Consider the following 18,700-nt stretch of genomic DNA (forward strand, 5'->3'; position numbering starts at 1 on the left):
GCACTGTTTAGAGCTCAGATATTGGCATGTTTGAGGTTAGCCTGGTGGTGAAGAACCGAACCTCTGGGATTTGGTCAACCTGGACTCAAATCTCAGCCCTTAGTGACTGTGCAACCTGAGCTCATGGCAAACCTCTTTAAAGTCTTAATTTTCTCCTGTCAACAATGAACAGTGAGAACAACCATCTCTATTGGTGTGGAGGGGATCTTTGAGGCAGTGCACACAGTCAGCTGACATTGGTGTGCTTTTCCTTCCTCATCTCTCCCCTGGTGTTAGTTAAGGAGTTAGGATGGAATGAAGAGGGAGGGGCAGCAGAGGCTCAGTTAGCTGAGCAGATGGCTTATAATTGACCATTTTTATTGCTTTTGGATCTTCCTTACCATCCTTTCAGGCAAGACTTCTCTCACTCAGTGCTAAGTGACCTATCCAAGAAGCCAGCCAGTCCTGTTTGGAGCCAAGCAAGTTCCTTCTGTTGGGAACATTTGGGAACCTCTAGTGTCCAGGAGAGCATCACTGCCTTCAGGGGACAGGATGACGGAGGTGAGCCAGTGCCGGCTGCTTCCCATCTTGCTCAGTGTTGCAGAGCTGACATGCTGACAATAGTCACTGAAGGGCTCAGCTTCTGAGCTGTTACAGGAGCCTGCCTCCTGCTTTGCACTTGTTCCTCTGCTCTGAGTTATTGAGTTTTGATCTCTAACATCAAAAGTTTGTCCTAAGGAATGGAAAGACACCTCATGTTCTTGGATTGGAAGAATCAATATTATGAAAATGTCAATCTTACCAAAAGAAACCTAAACATTTAATGCAGTCCCCATTAAAATTCCAATGGTATTCCTCACTGAAATATGAAAAGGCAATCCTAACATTCATTTGGAAGCGCAAAAAATCCTTGAATAGCCAAACCAATTTTCAGCAACAAAAATAAGGCTGGTAGTTTCACCATATGTGATTTTAAGCTGTATTACAAAGCCATAGTAACAAAACAGCATGGTACTGGCACAAAGACAGTCACATAGATTATTGGAACAGAATAGAGGACCCACATGTTAATTCAGTCAGCTACAGCCATCTGATTTTTGACAAAATACAAAACTATTCATTGGAGAAAAGACAGACTCTTTAACAAGTGGTTCTGGGAAACCTATATCTACATGCAAAAGAGTGAAAATAGATCCTTGTCTTTCTCCATGCACAAGAATCAATTCCAATGGATCAGGGTCCTTAATATCAGACCTGAAACTCTGAAACTGCTAGAGGAAAAGGAAGGGAAACCCTTCAACATAATGGCATTGGCAATGATTTTCTGAATATAACCCCAATTGCTCAGTAAATAAAACCACTAATCAACCTATGGGATTTCATGAATTACAAAGCTTTTGTACAGCAAAGGACACTGTGAATAGAACAAAGAGACAGTCTACAGAATGGGAGAAAATCTTTGCCAGCTATATATCTGACAGAGTATTAATATCCAGAATATACAAAAAACTCAAAAAACAAAACAATAAGAAATCAAACAACCCAATAAAAAATGGGCTATGGCACTAAATAGAGAGTTCTCAAAGGAAGAAATACAGATGGAATATAAACATTTAAAAAAGTATTCTACATACTTAGCCATTAGGAAATGCAAATTAAAACTACTTTGAAGTTCCATCTCACTCCTGTCAGAGTGGCTATCATAAAGAAAGCAAATGACAATAAATGTTGGCAAAGATGTGGAAAAAGGGGAACCCTTCTACACTGTTGGTAGGAATGTAGTCTGGTACAGCCATTGTGGACATCAGTGTGGAGGTTCTTGAGACAGCTAAAAATGGATTTACCATATGATCCAGCTATAGCACTCCTAGGCATCTATCCTAATGACTAGTCTCACTACCTTTCAGATACTTGCACAACCATTTTTATTGTTGCTTTATTCACAATAGCTAGGAAATGGAACCAACCTAGATATCCCTCAATAGATGAAAGGATAGTAAAGATGTGGTATATTTATACAATGGAGTCCTATTCAGCGGTAAAGAAAAATGAAATTATGAAATTTTCAGGGAAATGCATGGATCTGGAAAGGATTATACTAAGTGATGCAATCCAGGCCCAGAAAGCCAAATTTCATCTGTTCTCTCTCATATGCGGATACTAGCTACAAATTTTTAGACATGTATGGGAGCTGGGACCAAAAATTGGTAGCAGAGGCCAATAAGCTAGTAAAAGGCTATAATGGAGTAAATGGAGGGAAGGACTTAAGGGGATGGTATTTTATATATGTAAGTAGAAGAACAGATTACAGGGAATGGAATGGCCTAAGTGAGGCCAGGGGAAGAGATTAAATAAGAGAAGGGTGGGGGAAGGGTCAATCAACATTCAAGATATTCTGAAAAAGACATATGAAAGCTACTTTTTTGGATAATGGCACATACAGAAACCATAGATTGCTACTACAAAATTTTCAGTGCCTGGGATGGGATACCTTCCAGTGAGTTTTGGCCAAGGAGGTCCCTGTTGCCTCCAAAACACTATAGGCTATTGCCAAGGCCCTTGATTTCCCATGACTACAGATGGTAAGACCCTATTGCTGAAGATTTCACATGCCTGAGTAGCAAGGTCACTGAGAAATCAAGCTGGTGCTGAGCTGAAAACCTTCTCCCTGTAGACCAGCCAACTGAAAGCTGGAAAAAGCTGCAGTGCATGCAAACCTATGGGAAACAGAAATCATCAGTGGTGAAAACAGTGGACACTGGAAGCCTCAAGTTTGGCCAGACAGGCCAAATATCAAATGAGTGCAATAGTGGCATGTCTTCTCTGGGGATTCAACTTCAACTTCAACTGCTCTTTAGTTGGACTGGAGGTCAACTCTGTGGGAAGAAATACATGCCTGATACTGAAAACCTAATCAAAAGCCTATGGTAGGGGAGGTCATGAGCCTTAGGGGTATAAAGCCTGCTCTTGTCTGGCTAAAAGTATATATTATTCCCACCAAACTGCCCTGAAACCACTACATTTAATGTTAATATTCATATTCATATAATAATGCTACTTTCACTTTTGGTTATAAAAGCTTCTCTTTCCAGATGTCAGTGACCACAGGGATGACCCAAAAGGGAACACAGTGCTGAGAAGAAGTGACAGAAGAGTGTCCAGCACTGAAACATCTCTATAACACTTTTTAAGGCTCAGGGTCCATTGTGGAAGAGGTGGTGGGAGAGAATATAAGAGCCAAAGGATGGATAACAGTCTTTACAATGCAACTGTCCAGACAGAAATTGTTCTTGATATCCATGACCTCACAGTGCCTAGCAATACCTTCACAAGATCCTCATAATAGGAGAAGATGATGATGACATCAAAATACAAGAGAGACTAATGGAGAGAGGGAGGGGATATGATGGAGAGTTGAATTGTGAAGGGGAAAGTGGGGGAGGGAATTATCATGGTTTATTGTCTGTAAGCATGGAAAAATAATTTTAAAAGTGTCCTAAGGATAGCTACACTTCTGTCCAGTAGGAAAGGCCTATGCTCAATAAACTATTGGTAGAAGATGCTCCATAGCTCTCTATTGTCCTGGCACCTCAGTGTTACCTGCTGTGCATCATGGGGCTTGCCTGATTCAAAAGCTCTTGCTTCCCATCTCCTGCTGATTGTTGCTCAGCAACAGATGAATCCCCACATAGTGTTTTCAGGACCCACGACCTATTGTGGCCATGATCCAGGGTGTTATAGCAAGGGGGGACTGAGAGTGGAATGAAACATCAAAGAAGAAACATTCTACTAGCTTTTATTTGCCCAGACCCGGGAGAGTGTTAAAGCAACTGCTTCCCTATTCACCCCCTTCACTATCCTCTTTCTTCTCTTATATCTGTATTTTCACTTGCTGAGATGATACTTCATGACAGATGTTGTCATAATACCAAAAATGAATGTCACATTCCTACCCTTCCATCATTCTCACTTCCATGCATTGGACAGATGAAGGAGGAGTTAGAGTTAGCATTTTACTTCAGATGTCCACAGGGGTCCATTGATAACTGCAAGAGTGATATCAGCAATACTGTTCTCTTCACTCAACTACAAGGGAGATGATGGCACAAGAATCGTGATGGATGCCACCTGCCACCCTACCTCCATGTGAGGAGCCACGTTTGTATGCACCTTGAGTAACAGAGGGGCATCCCTCCCCATGGTTCACTATGTTAGCTTTCCATTGTTGTGGTATAGTATATGATAGAATCAACTTTAAAGGAGGAAAAGATTGATTTTGGCTTCAGAGGTCTCACAATGGTTGTATATTATCTACTTTTCTGATTGCTAGGAATAAATACCTGACCAAAAAGCAACTTTGTAAGTAGGAGGAAGGGTATCTTATGGCTCATGGTTTCAGGATATAGTCTACTATGGTGGTGAATGCATGGTGGTGAGAATGGGAGGCTTCTGGTCATATTGTGTCTGTAGTCAGGAAGTGGTGAGATGACTGGATTATTGAGGTTCCATTTACTTTCACCTCCTTTTCCCTGGCCAGGATGCCAGACCATGGAATGGCTCTGCCCACATTCAGAGTGAATCTTCCTTCTTCAGCTAAACCTCTCTGGAAATGCCCTTGCAGGTATTCCCAAAGGTGTGTCTCCCATGAAATTCCAAATCCAGTAAGTTGATGGTGAAGATGAACCCTTCCAGGTTGCTTAGAAATGTTGCTTTGGGTCCGTGACAAGGCAGAACATCATAGTATGGAGCATGTGGTGGACCACAGCTGTTCACCTCATGAGTGACAGGGGGTAAAGAGAGAAATAAGAAGGGGCTGGGGATCCACAACCCCTTCAAGGACATGCCCGCAATGATCCCACTTCCTCTAAATCAGGTACTACTTGCGAAAGGTTTCACAACCTCCCAATAGCTTTTTCAGTTGGGAACCTAGCCTTCAGAAAATGAACTTTATGGGGGAACCATTTCAACTTGGAGCCAAAGCATTTACTCTGTCATTAGGACCTGAGACAGCTTGACTTCTTGTAAGCACTCAAGAATTGTCACTGATAAGTGAGTGTGAGCTGGGACAGTGGTGAACTAGAGGGTGGATGTACGTTATGGAGGTGGTAATGGAAGGAAAATTAGTGCTGCTCTGATAGCTGGCCAGAAAAATCTTCCCTGTGGAGAGGGTGATAAATACTAAGGAGATCAGAAACTCATCAAAGTGCTGAAGATAAGAGGCTGTTGAGAGCTCACTGTTAAACAAAACCTCTTTTACATTTTCCAAGGCTCAAGGAACATTGTGGAAGAGACTGGAAAGAATATAAGAGCCACAGGGTGGGGAGTAGTCCTCTCTGGCACTTTCTTCTGGACTAGAATAGACTGGTGGATTCATGACCTCATGGTGGAGCTGTGCACAAGACCTGCACAATTCTGAGCCCATCAGCAATTTGACAGAGAGGACTGAGGAAGTGGGGGCAGGGCTCAGTGGAATCGAATGAAGGGGGAGACAAAAGAGAACAGTGGGAAGAGAATATGATCAAATAATATGTTCATGTATTAAAATCCTCAATAAAAATCATTTTAAAAGTTGATGACTTGAAAAGATAAAATAAAAAGGAACAGGAGAGCCACAACTTAATGTTAGCCACTTTTGCCAGGGGCACTGTGGCCCCAAAGTCATTAGGTCTGATTGATCATTTAAGAGAAGTCAGAAATCCTGATTTTTCAGGGGAGTCTCCAGGTTTTAATAATACTGACAAAGATAATATGTACTATGCTATACCATTGATACATATTATTTTTATAGTTGGTTGTATCAGCTAAAATAAATTTAATAAAAATATGCATAGCATTATGTCTTATCAAGTACATGTCTCTTCAGGTCAAATATAAGTTCTAGGCTAGACCATGGAGATACCCCTGTGTTAGTGTACTACCAGAAGAGGGGAGATTACATCTTCTCCAGACCTGGATAGTGTACATCCTGGGTCCTTAGTTGGCCTGGTCAGCCCTGACCAGGGTGAAAAACCTGAGATTAACTCCAGGAAGTTTTGTCTAGTTGCAGAGACTACCTGCAGAAAATTGCGCTTTTGGTATCAATTGCTTTGTGTGTGTGTGTGTGTGTGAGTGTTCAAGTGTGGCTGCACATATGTGGGCTAGTGCATATGCAGAGGCCAGAGAACAATTTCAGGTGTTGTTTCTCAGAGGCTGTGGTGGTTTGATTCAGGTGTCCCCCATAAACTTAGGTGTTCTGAATGCTAGGTTCCCAGCTGATGGATATTTGGGAATTAATGCCTCCTGGAGGGAGTGTATTGTTGGGGGTGGGCTTATGGGTATTAAAGCCAGTTTCCCCTTGCCAGTGTTTGGCACACCCTTCTGTTGCTGTGGTCCGTTTTATGTTTGCCAGGGGGTGATGTCCACCCTCTGCTCATGCCATCGTTTCCCCCTGCCATCGTGGAGCTTCCCCTCGAGCCTGTGAGCCAAATAAACCTCTTTTTCCCAGAAGCTACTCTTGGTTGGGTGATTTCTACCAGCAATGCGAACCGGACTGCAACAGAGGCCAACCATCTTTACTGAGGACAGGGTTTCTCTTTGGCTTGAAGATCTCCGAATAGGCTAGACTAGCTGGGCAGAGAGCCCCAAGCATGTGCCTGTACCTGCTGCCTCCCCAGTACTGGGATTACAAAGGCACCACAACTCCCAGCTTTTTTGGGGGGACCACATTTAAAATTTCATTTTGACAATTTAAAATATGTATATGACATAGTTTGAACCAGATGTTCTCTCTTCCCTGGCATCCTCCACTAGAACTCTTCTTCCCATTAGAGCCCAATCCTACTTCTTTGTGTTGTCTACTTTATTTTATTTTATTTTGAGCCATTGATTTAAATTAGGATTGCTTGCATGATGATGGGTGGGAGGTTATTTACTGGAGAATGAGCAATCAACTAGTGGTCACACCACTAAAGGACATGACTCCCCCCTCATCAATCAGTCATCAGCTTCCACTGTTTTCTCAGGACTGCTTTGCTTATCTTGGGTCTTTTGAGCTTCCACATAAATTTTGGGATTTTTTTGTGTGTGTGTTTTTGTGAAGAATGATGTTGAGATTTTGACTGGGATTACATCGAATTTGTAGATTGCTCTCAGTAGGAAAGGGCATTTTCACAATATTAATATTAATTGTTACATGGGTCCTGAGTACCAGGAATCAGGTTTGGGTCCTCATGCTTGCATGGCAAGTACTTTTCAGAGTTATCTTCCTAGCTTCTCAAGTGACTTTTTTTTTTAAAAAAATTATTTATTTATTTATTTATTTGAGAGCGACAGACACAGAGAGAAAGACAGATAGAGGGAGAGAGAGAGAATGGGCGCGCCAGGGCTTCCAGCCTCTGCAAACGAACTCCAGACGCTGCGCCCCCTTGTGCATCTGGCTAACGTGGGACCTGGGGAACCAAGCCTCGAACCGGGGTCCTTAGGCTTCACAGGCAAGCGCTTAACCACTAAGCCATCTCTCCAGCCCTCAAGTGACTTTTTAAACGTCTGATTTTTCACAGCAATGCATACCTGAAAAGCATCCCTACAAACAATTTTCCCATGATTAAAAAAAAAATCTTCAGACATGTGTCTGAAGCCTGGTGGGAGTCTAGATGGCCTCGCGTATAACATACAAAGACATGTGTGGCAAACCTGGGGAAGGCCCAGCACTATTTTGTCAGCACCATGACAGAATGTGCTCTCAGAGATGGCGCCTGCAGTGCAAATATAGCAGAAAGAAAACCATCAGGTGACAAATTGGCCTTTCTTTCCACAGCCCTTGAATCCCGAGTCTTGAGTGGCTAAGCAGGTCCAAGTAGTGAAACCAAGGAGCGTGTGAAGAACAGGCTGGTATGTCAGTTGGCACACCGCAGCTCAGGCTGGTTGCCTAGAGGAACTATATTTATACCAGCACTCACAAGGCAAGTCCTGTAGCAATCACAGGAGATGATGAGTTGTCTAAGGCCCCCCATAGAGGGTGTCTAAGGTCACTGGTTCCCAGCCCTGGGTGGAAGGAGCATTTGTGCATTGCCTTGTTCAACCATCAACCGTCTATAAGAGAGGTGAACTCTGGAATGTGCCCAGTCTTCAGGAAGGAAAGCACACAGGCAGTGCACGGCCAGCATTCTGCATCCAGGAAGGCAAGGCTGATGGGAGTGCCAGCATCTCCCAGACACCATGCTCCGTTCATTCCATCTGCTGAGGCTTAGCCTGCCAAACCCAGTGATGCTGGAGATGACCAAACTTGTCTCCTACTTGTTCTCGAGAAAAGGGCTACAAGGAAGTGGTGGAACCCTCTGCCCTCTCAGTAAGTCTGCAGGTGTGACAGATCTCTGTCAACCCTATGGCTTCTGTGACAGACTCTGTAAACCCTATGGCTTCTGTGACAGATCTCTGTAAACCCTATGGCTTCTGTAATTGGCTGGCAGTTTAAGTTTAAATATTGCAGCTCAGGTGTTGATCCAAGACCATTGAGAGGTGGCAAGAGCCTGCCATTGATTCTGTCCTAGGGCCCAGCATTAGGTGCTCAATCACTTCAGGCCTGCTCTGCTTCAGTGTCTCACAGTCTTATTGGTATTTTCCCTTCCTTACAGTGTTGAGTAGCGTACTGGGTCATAGCAGATGTGTAACATTAAAAAAAAAAGTCTGTTCCTGAATGCTCAGCATGTGCCAGGACCTGGGTTCGCACTTGACATCTTTTGTGCCATTTAGTCTGCACACCAGTGTTGGGAAGTAAGTACTGCACTTCGCCACGCTGAATCTCATCACATCCTATGACCCTGGAAAACAGCAATGATTAAATAGCACCTTGCTCTTTTTGTTTTGTTTTGTTTTCTTTGATCTTATGTTAGAACAGGATACTTCTACTCACCCATCCCCTTCCCACTCCAGATTCTTCCTACCCTTGTTGACTCCTTCCTATGAAAGAAAATCTCCTTTCTTCCTAACCATCATGGAATCTGCAGATCTCCCCATCCATAAAAGTGCTCAGTGCCTATGACAATGCTCTCTCTCCCCTTTTCTTGCAATAATCTTTTCAAATAAAATCTTTCCTTATGTAAGTCTGGAGCAGTGCCTTATTTGGTGTCTGTTAACATTCTTTGAGTACTCACTTAGGGCCAGGCCCTGTATGAAATAGTGGGCTATATTTCATGTAATTATTAAAATAAATGTGCTAATGTACTTCATGCCAATTCATTTCAGAGATGAACAGATTCCAAGGTGACCCATTCGGGATTTGAGAGCCAAAGTCTATCTGGCCTTTTATTTTGCTCCATCATGCCTGGTGATGAGCACAGTTTCCCTCAGAGGGAAGCTGACCTAGCACAGAAGAAGGTGGGGAAAATATGGGATTCAGGGAATGGTACTTGTCCAAAGGCAAATTATCACTGAAATAACCCATATCCTTAAGTGAGAGGACTGCCATTCCATTAGCATATAGGTAGCTAATTTTTTGATTTCTTACGTCTTCAGGTTTTGGTTCAGCAGGCCTCATCATGAAGTCAGTTCTACCCCTGACGTGGGACTGAGTCCTAGGTCCACCATGGCCACATCTTAAACTTGAACTTAGGGGGTCAGGGCATGGTTAAGTGGATAAAGTGCTTGCAATGCATGGATGAGGAGCAGAGTTCAGATCCCCTACACCCATGTGAAAAAATGTGGACTGTGGTAGCATGCTCCTGTCATCTCAGTTCTGAGAAGACAGAGACAGGGAATGTCTGACACTTACTGGTTATCTAGTCTAGTGGAATTGTAAGCTCTGGATTCAGTGAGAGACCCTGTCTCAAGGAATAAGATGGAGAGTGACTGAGGAAGACACCTGACATTGATCCCTGGCCTCCACATGCATGGACTCCAACACAGTCCATCCCCCACACAAACATGCAGACAAACATGTACCCCCCCTTGCATAAACATGGGCTTCTCTAAGATATATTTTGAAATGTGAGCAAGACCTCTGACCTCACGAGGGTTGACTGGGGATACATTTATGGCAAATCCTGGAACATTCCAGCACGGCCATGGTAGAGATATGATTACTGATGCCGGCTGCTCTGGCTTGATCACTCTGCAACGGTGGCTATGTTGTCCTGGTGCCACTTTCTTCTTTGCACAATACATTCCATATCTCAGCCTTCAGTCTCTGTAATATCTCTGGTGACTAGATGCCTCATAGCTTTTTTGAGTTCTTTCTGTCACATGGGCACCTGATGACATAAACTCATTCAAAATAATTTTATGCAGGTTTAATGAATCCCTCTTCCAAATGGTGATTGTATTTTTCAAAGAAATTTTCTGTAGAGGACCCTATTAGCAAGGTTCACCTGCAACAAGCAAGTAAAATAACCAGAATGTACTAGTGGGTACTTTCAGCTTTTCACAGGAGATTCTACTTGCCTCCAAGATAGAAGTCTTTCAAGTGACTCATCCCCATGAGGCGTGGTCAACTAGCTTATTGAAACCTCACATCAAGAGAAAATTGCCACAGCATGGACAAGAGCTTACTTCCTGTCATTTTCATGCATCCAGCCCATGAAAGTCACCTGAAGGTCTAGCCTTCAATCATATTTTAATTATGGTTGTCTGTAAATCAGTTGAAAAACCCAATCACTCACTGACCTTTCTCAATCTAATTTTCAAATGTACTTTCTTTTCTCCATTTCTACTGCCTCCAGCTTCTTAATGTCAGTGTTCTTCAATCTGTTCTAGACTTTTCTTCTCTATATACTTAGACATCCTGTTCTTTCTCTCTTTAATACTGTTTCTCCTTTGAATCTGTCCTCTTGGAGAGACCTTTTCCACTTGTTATCTTTGGACAAATTTTTCCATCCATTATGACTTTTTCCTAGTGCTTAGTTTTTCAGGGAGATTTCCAGACCTGGTCTTGCATCTTGGTTGGGTATCAATTCCCTGTGACTAGGACCTTTTGACAGGCATTGAGCCCTTTGCCTTGATCTGTGGGTATTTCATTCTTCCCATTAATTGTTATCTTTTCCCCAACCTTACTTAGGAGACTGTGGAGCTCAGGGCCCAGAACCACTAGCATATAAATTCTGTAAGGTCTGGGAGTTTGGTTTGTCTAAGCTACTTATTCATTGCTGAACTTCAGAGCCTAGAAAGCCAGCCCATGGTACATTCTGAGTGAATATTAGTAAATTTTCTATAGATGACATATACTTCACTGAATATCCTACAGGGAACTGAGAAAGATGCATTATAAAAATTACTGGATGGACAGATGGATTGGATTGTCTGGTGTGAGCCCTGCCAGTTATCATGGGTATTTTGATATCTCACTGCAAAAAGGAAAATTGAGTAAGTGATCAGTAACTACATTTGTTTCTAGCATAAGATTGACTGTAAAGTCTTCGAAAAGGGCCAGTGGGGTTTGTGGCTAAGGATAACAGCCCTCATTGCATTATTTATGTAGCAGGATTTCTTTAGAAATCACTTACACATGATCAATTTCTGCTTCTTAAATAACGTGTCACTCCTGCCTTTTCAATGTTCTACCTGATGAGATGTCCATCAGTAGGATTTAAGGAGATGAAAGGATGAGCAGGAAAGCCTTGCAGGCCGATTAGCAACCTTCAGGGTCAAGGTCAAGATAAAAGACCTTAGATAATAAAACCCAACAAGGATCACTTACAAACTGTTAAGAAGGCATTGCTAGGAAAACGGCCACCTGATTAAATGCAGGTGACCTAAAGGAAAAGGAATTTGAGTTTTGAACATCGACTATATCAAGCGCTGATAGGTCCTTACATAGATTCTTGAACAAGCATCATTTACACACATTCTTTTCTTTTCTTTTTTTTTTTTCTCTTTATGAGGTAGGGTCTCACTCTAGCCCAGGCTGACCTGGAATTCACTATGTAGTCTCAAGCTCACCTTGAACTCATGGTGATCCTCCTACCTCTGTTTCCCGAGTACTGGGATTAAAGGCGTGCACCACCATGCCTGGATCATTTACATAGATTCTTACAGAAACGTCATACACTAATGGATTGCAGATCACGTGATTCACAAGCCTAGGCCTTCATAGATCAGTATTTCCTCTTCTAATTCCAATCGGGTTTTACGCAGCAACATTGTTGAGAGAGTCATATTAGGCTTATATGTTTTTTTGGTCAAGGAAAGTTGTTTTTCTAAAATCAAGGTCACTAATGATATATGATAATGATAACTTACTAAAGCTGATTTTCTTTCCTTGTGTAACTGTATTTCTCAGCATTGGACAGTGATGACAATTCTCTCCTGAAAACCTTTGTTTCTCCATGCTTCTGTGACACTCTCATGGTTTCCTCTCTACCTCATTGCCAGTTCCTGTTCATTACTGTCACTACTTTTTCTACATTCTTCTTAAAAAATATTTTATTTATTTATTTGTGAGAGAGAGAAAGATGGAGGCAGATAGAGAGAAAGAGAGAAGCGGCACGGCAGGGCCTCTAGCCACTGCAAACGAACTCCAGATGCATGCACCCCCTTGGGCATCTGGCTTATATGGGTCCCGGGAAATCGACCTGAGGTCCTTAAGCTTCACAGACAAATGCCTTAACTGCTAAGCCATTTCCCCAGCCCTTTTTCTACATGCTTATCCAGTCCCTCCAGTTTATTGATGACTCTCAGGTTTATTTATTTTTTTCAATCCAGGCATATCCTTTGAGTGATAGACAAATATTCAGTTATATACTGAAGATTTCTACTTGGATGTTAACTTGATAATTAAAACTCATCACAGATGAAATGGGAGTATTGATTTCTACATAGGTATCTCATTACAAAGTGTATGATTTACTTGCACCAATGTCTTTCCTGCCTATCATATCCCACCCCGTTCTCTCTTCAGACGAGTACCAATTTACAGGCTTACAGACTTGTGGCTATGGAAGTAGTCTGGGGATATCAAATCAAATGCAGAAGACAGCTGTGACCCAGACAGGGGAGGTGATGAAGTTAGCTGTTCTAACCTCTTAAACTGTAAAGCTGATGTTAGAAGGTAGGTTTCATGACTTGTAATTTTCATTTGTAGACTGTCTGTTCTACTTTCCCCTTTGAATATCTACATTTGAAGAAAAGAATGTCACTGACTGCTTACTTTATTAGTCTTCCAGCTTCATTCACTCCTATGGAGCCCTTATTATTTATAAGCTGTCCATGTGCAGTATACTGTTCTATAAGCAGTGTCCAAGGAAGATATCACTAACCAGCCATGATGCTGCTGAACCCTGGTACGAACTCGGCCAGTCTCACCATATAGTGTTCTAGCCATCAACTGTCAATTGGTTAGAGCTGAATTTCAAGATAAGACCTATTTTCTTCATTATAGCTACAAACTATCCATTTCTGTCATATTGTTTTTTTTTTTTTAAGTCTATCTCTTGAGGCAAGGTAATTTGACAGGGTATTAGAAAGTGGTAGTGAGATATTATACTTTAGCAGTAACATCTGGAAGCAATGATAAACCAAAGATATAACACTGTGATGGTGGAAGTGTGAGGACCCGAGGCAGGCAGCCTGTTTCTCTTCAGTACACCAGGTAGACAAATGAATTTGAGTTCAAGTTCAACTCTAAGCAATTCGTCAACAGTGTGACTACTATGATTCCTTTGCACAAATAAGTCTTAGATCCAAAAGTGAGTCACCCTGCCAAAGCCATTAGCTGTTCAAAGGCCTGATTAGCTTGCTATGAATTTGTAGTGTCACAGAAGGAACCAGCTTTAGGAATCTGCAGTCTATGTTCACTTCTGCACTTAACACCAACTAGTGGCATGCCGACCTTTGAGCAAGTGACCCAATCTCTCTGAGATTTCATGTTGGCTCCACAGTATCCTTTAAGACTTTCACTATATAGTGCATGTGATGTGCACAATCAGTCACTTCATTCATCTGACATACACTGAACATCTACAATGTGTCAGGGTTGATGCACTGGTTATGAGGGAATATATAAGCCAAAGGTCCTGTCTTATTGATCTTTTGAGGTGGCTTACCCTGACATTAAAGATTTAGTTAATCTTCTCAGAAGCTGAAATAGAGTTCATGCTTTTGTCAGGGCTTCCCCCTCACCTAGCATCCTGGGCCCTTGGGCAGGTACATCCAAGAGAGAAGAACTGGGCTTGCACCACTCCTCTGTACCATTTTCTCAGAGGAGGGTGAAGGAATGTGCCCAGACATTCCAGCCATGAGCTACAGCAGGGCTGCAGGGGTGCTTTTCTGGTTTGGTGAGGAGCCTGTGCCCAGGAGACCATGTCATTTCTTGTGCCCAATATTGGCCACTTCGGCTCCCTCTGAAATTCATAGTGCTAGAGTTTATGCCAACTTGACAACCATCCAAGCAAAGGGCAGATCTTCCTAGGAATAGCTGTAATTTCTTGGTGGGGAGTTTCACTCTGTGGCGACAGCACAAGGTTCTGAGGAATGAATATCTAATAATATGGTAACCACTGACCATTTAATTACACTGTAATTGTCACTTAGTGGTTGGGTAATTGCATAGTAAGTACCGTCTAATTTCAGGGTAAAGGGTAAATACATGATTATTTCAGGCTCCTTAGGCACAGCATAGGTCACCCAGGAATTGGGTTTAGACTGACTAAGTATAAATTACCTAGAAATCTGTTTTCGGGTGATTACTCCTGTCATCCTTCCTCGACAAAGCTTCTAATGATTACCATACAATTAAGGAGAGATTTCAAGATTTTAGAATCCAGAAATTTAAAGGAACACTGTTTCATATTTTAATCAATCATATCTCCTATGCAGGTGTGGGGAATGTTACTTAGTTAGGGAGGAGATGGAGAAGGGTAAGTGAGCAACTCTACACTCTTCCACTTGTCAGCAGCTTTCATAAGCTGATGTGGATGCCTCAACACCTTATGCTGAAACTTGGGATTGTTAAAATAATGTGATATTAATTCAACATTTATTTCTCCAGTGCCCCCCTTCATGAGTTCAAGAGGGACACTTTCTGTAGTGGCTAAGTGGTGGCACCACGAGAGAGATGCTTACTTGCTGAACCCTGGCTCCTACACAGGTGACTTTATGAAAAAAAGACCAGTCTGTGAAGATGTAAGTAAATTAAGGACTTTAGATAAGCTCACCTTTGGTTATGGAGGTAGGCACTTATGATCCAATTACAAATATCTTTGTAGCAAAGGAGCAGATAAAGATTGGAGAAAAGTCATGTGCAGATGGATGCAGAGACTGGAGTGAGGCAACTGTAAGCCAGAAGCTTCAAGAGTGGAATGGATTCTTGCCCTAGAACCTGTGCTGTGGTTGGAGTACAGCTAGCCCAATACTTTAATTTTAGACTTCTAGGCCCCAGAATTGTGAGAGAATAGATTTCCATTGTTCTAAGCTGATACTTTGTTATAGCAACCTGTGGGAATTAATGCCCTGGATAAGTAGCTGTGTGGTAGCAGATGTTCCAGGCCTCTTTAGTATTATTCTGGTCTGTATCCCTGGATACTGGCATGACTGGAGTTGAATACCAACCATAGAAGAACACATACCAGGGCAAAGTAAGAGTTATGTCCTCAGGAAAACAGAGCAGTGCTCACCATCCTGGATGGCAGGGATGCTATGGCTCTCAGCCACAGTCACCAAGCAGGAACTAGGGTTCAGCATCCAGCTCATTCCTGACCTTCTGAATTGGTTGGGTGTCACATGAGAACGCTTAATGGTTTTCATTATGAAAGAAATTTCTAGTCCTTCTGGACAAATGCAAACTATTAAAAAAAAAAGCTCCTAGGGTCCAGATAGGATCATATTGCTCTGTTTTCTGCGAACGTTTTGTATTGGCCAGAGCTGGGTGCTCAGCATGGTGGAAAGGATGAAAGTGCAAACTTTGGGTCAGGAAGGCTGGGACTTAAAATCTGGTCTACTGGATAGGTGGCTCAGTGACCTTGATCTCATTTTCCTCTCTCTCTTTCTCCCCTCACTCTGTGTGCAGCAGATAATTTGTGCTCAGTCAAGGATAACTATTATTATGTCTATGCGGAACGAGCAGGGCAGTGTAAAGCAAGCATGTCCAATGTTCTTATGAACCTTTCATGGACATTTGTTAAATGGCTGCATGGTAGACTGTTAAATGAATGTGACAGAGATGACAATGATTCTGGCAGCAGCTGCACTGTTTCCCTAGGGTTCATTAATGAGCTCACTGATATATTCTTGCCACCTGACTCTGAACTTTGTCATCCTCACCTTCTTCCTCTGTGACCCTGATTTTCCAACTACCTGCCATAAGCTCTCAGCTTGGGAAGGCACTGAAATCAGCTACCCTGTTTATATACTGTGGGCACCTGACACATTCAGGTTTAGACAAACAAGTTCCCTAAATAGCCCTTTCAAGATTACGCTTAGCTTTATGATTCTACAAGAGGAAGCTAGTCAGCCAATGAGAGGACTAACAATAAAGGATGTAAAGACTCACACTAAGTAAAAAGAACACAAAACATTCTCTAGGAGGCCTCCTGAGTCTTCATTGCATTTAAGTGCTGCATGTAAAGTCAGGTTTATTTTTATAGGTTTTGAGTCATTTTCTCCCATAGGTCTCTTCATTCCTGTAACGGCACTCTGTGCTCAGTTACACATGCTTTTCTGCACACCTGTCTGTCTGTGTCCCAGTTGGACTGGGTGGAAGATATCAAATCCAGAGCGTAGACTAGATAGCCAGAAAAGGCCCACTTTCAGAGTTTCTGAATTCAGACTATTGCACCTTGATGGTAAGTATTTTTTAATTAGTTATGTACCATTATTAGCCTCCTCACTGTCCTCCCACCTCTGAAGGGATCCTCCTCATAGAGGAATGTGGGTCGTGCATTGTGAGGTTAGCTGTCAGCAATTGGGAAGAGGCAATGGTCAGTTTTGATCTGTGGTCAACATTTCCATGGTTTGTCTTGCTGACTGGCAAAGCCAGGCAAGCAGAGAGATGCCTTAGTATCTAGTCTCAGAAAAGAGTACTTCTTAAAAGAGAAATAAGCAAACAAAGCTTCCTTTATTGAGTATTTCTACCTTCTTAGCTACCTTCTTTGCTAGGTTTTATGTATGTATTCTGATTTCAGCAGGACAACCAATTTGAGATTGGCCTTATTACCTGCATTTCTCTAGGCCCAATGAAGCCACAGCTAAGGAATACGTGGTTAACAAGCAGAAGAGTTGGATTCAGAATGAGTGTTTAGCTCTATATGATTCCAGCCAGGTGGACGGATATGTAGCAAGGGTGGTGATGAGTCACTTTTGCTCCACAGCACAACCTGTTTTGAAGTTAGAAGTGTTGTCTTTGTGCTGCTAAAAAGAACACCTGAGATTTGATACTTTTAAAAGAATATAAACTTATTTCCCATGGCCCGGAGGCTGAGAAGTCCAAAATGATGGCGCAAGCATCTGGTGAGGGCCTTCTTGATGCATCCTCACATCACAGAAGGTGGAAGGGCTAGAGGGTCTGAACACTGTTCTCTCAAGTAGAGGAGCAGAGGACAAACCTATAAGACTTTAGTAAAATGTATTTTTGCATGCATGCATGTGTGTTCATGTTCATTTGTATGTAAGTGCATATGTGTATGTGCAGTGGTACGTGTATGTCTGGAGGCCAGAGGACTACCTTGAGTGCTATTCCTCAGGAATGCTATCTACCTCTTTTAGGACAAGGTCTCTCATTGGCCTAGAACTACTAAGTAGGCTAGACAGGCTGGCTAGTGAGCTCCAAGGATCCACCTGTCTCTGTCTTCCTAGTTCGGAAATTATAAGTGCATTCCACCAAGGCTAGCTCTTTTTACAGTGGTTCTGAGAATTAAACTCCCATTCTTGGGCTTGCAAGGCAAGCGCTTCACCTACTGATCTATCTTTCCAGCCCCATAGGACCTTTAGTGGTAGTATTAATCCATCCATGGGGGTAGTGTCCTTATGACATAAATACCTTCCAACACTGGTGTCCTGGAGATCCACTTTCCAGTAAAAGAACAGGGAAGACATTTTTTTTGGGGGGGGGTTATTTAATGTATAACATAGGATGTCTTCCCCTTTTCCTTCCCCTTTCCTTTCTCATTCCCTTTCCTTTACCTGTGTCCTCTTATCCCTTCTCTTCCCTTCCCCTCATATTCCTTCCCTTTCTTTCCCTATACATGTTTTTTAAATAAAATTATTTATTTATTTGAGAGCAACAGACAGAGAGAAGGAGGGGGAGAGAGAGAGAGAAAAAAAAGAGAGAGAGCGAGAGAGAGAGAGAGAGAGAGAGAGAGAGAGAGAGAGAGAGAGAGAATGGGCACGCCAGGCCTTCCAGAAACTGCAAACGAACTCCATGCATGCGCCCCTTTGTGCATCTGGCTTATGTGGGTCCTGGGGAATCGAGCCACAAACCAGGGTCCTTAGGTTTCACAGGCAAGTGCTAAACCACTAAGCCATCTCTCCAGCCCTCCCTATACATGTTTTTAATGTGATTTTTCTTCTTGACTTTTCTCAATTATTTTCCTACTAACCACTTAGTAAGGAGAGACTTTGGGGTGTCCATATCATTTTCTTTTGTTAGAATGAGCATTTAGAAAATGCCTGCCTATTTAATTGCCTGGTTTGTCCTGGACTCTTATAGCCTACATAATTAAGTAGTTGCTGACTTCACACCACCTACTTCTTGAAGATATATTCATGGACATTAGCACCCCTATGGCAAAAACTCTTCCTTCTCTATCGTCCCAGACTT

This window comes from Jaculus jaculus, chromosome 3 (assembly GCF_020740685.1).
Source record: "Jaculus jaculus isolate mJacJac1 chromosome 3, mJacJac1.mat.Y.cur, whole genome shotgun sequence".
Classification (NCBI taxonomy): Eukaryota; Metazoa; Chordata; class Mammalia; order Rodentia; family Dipodidae; genus Jaculus; species Jaculus jaculus.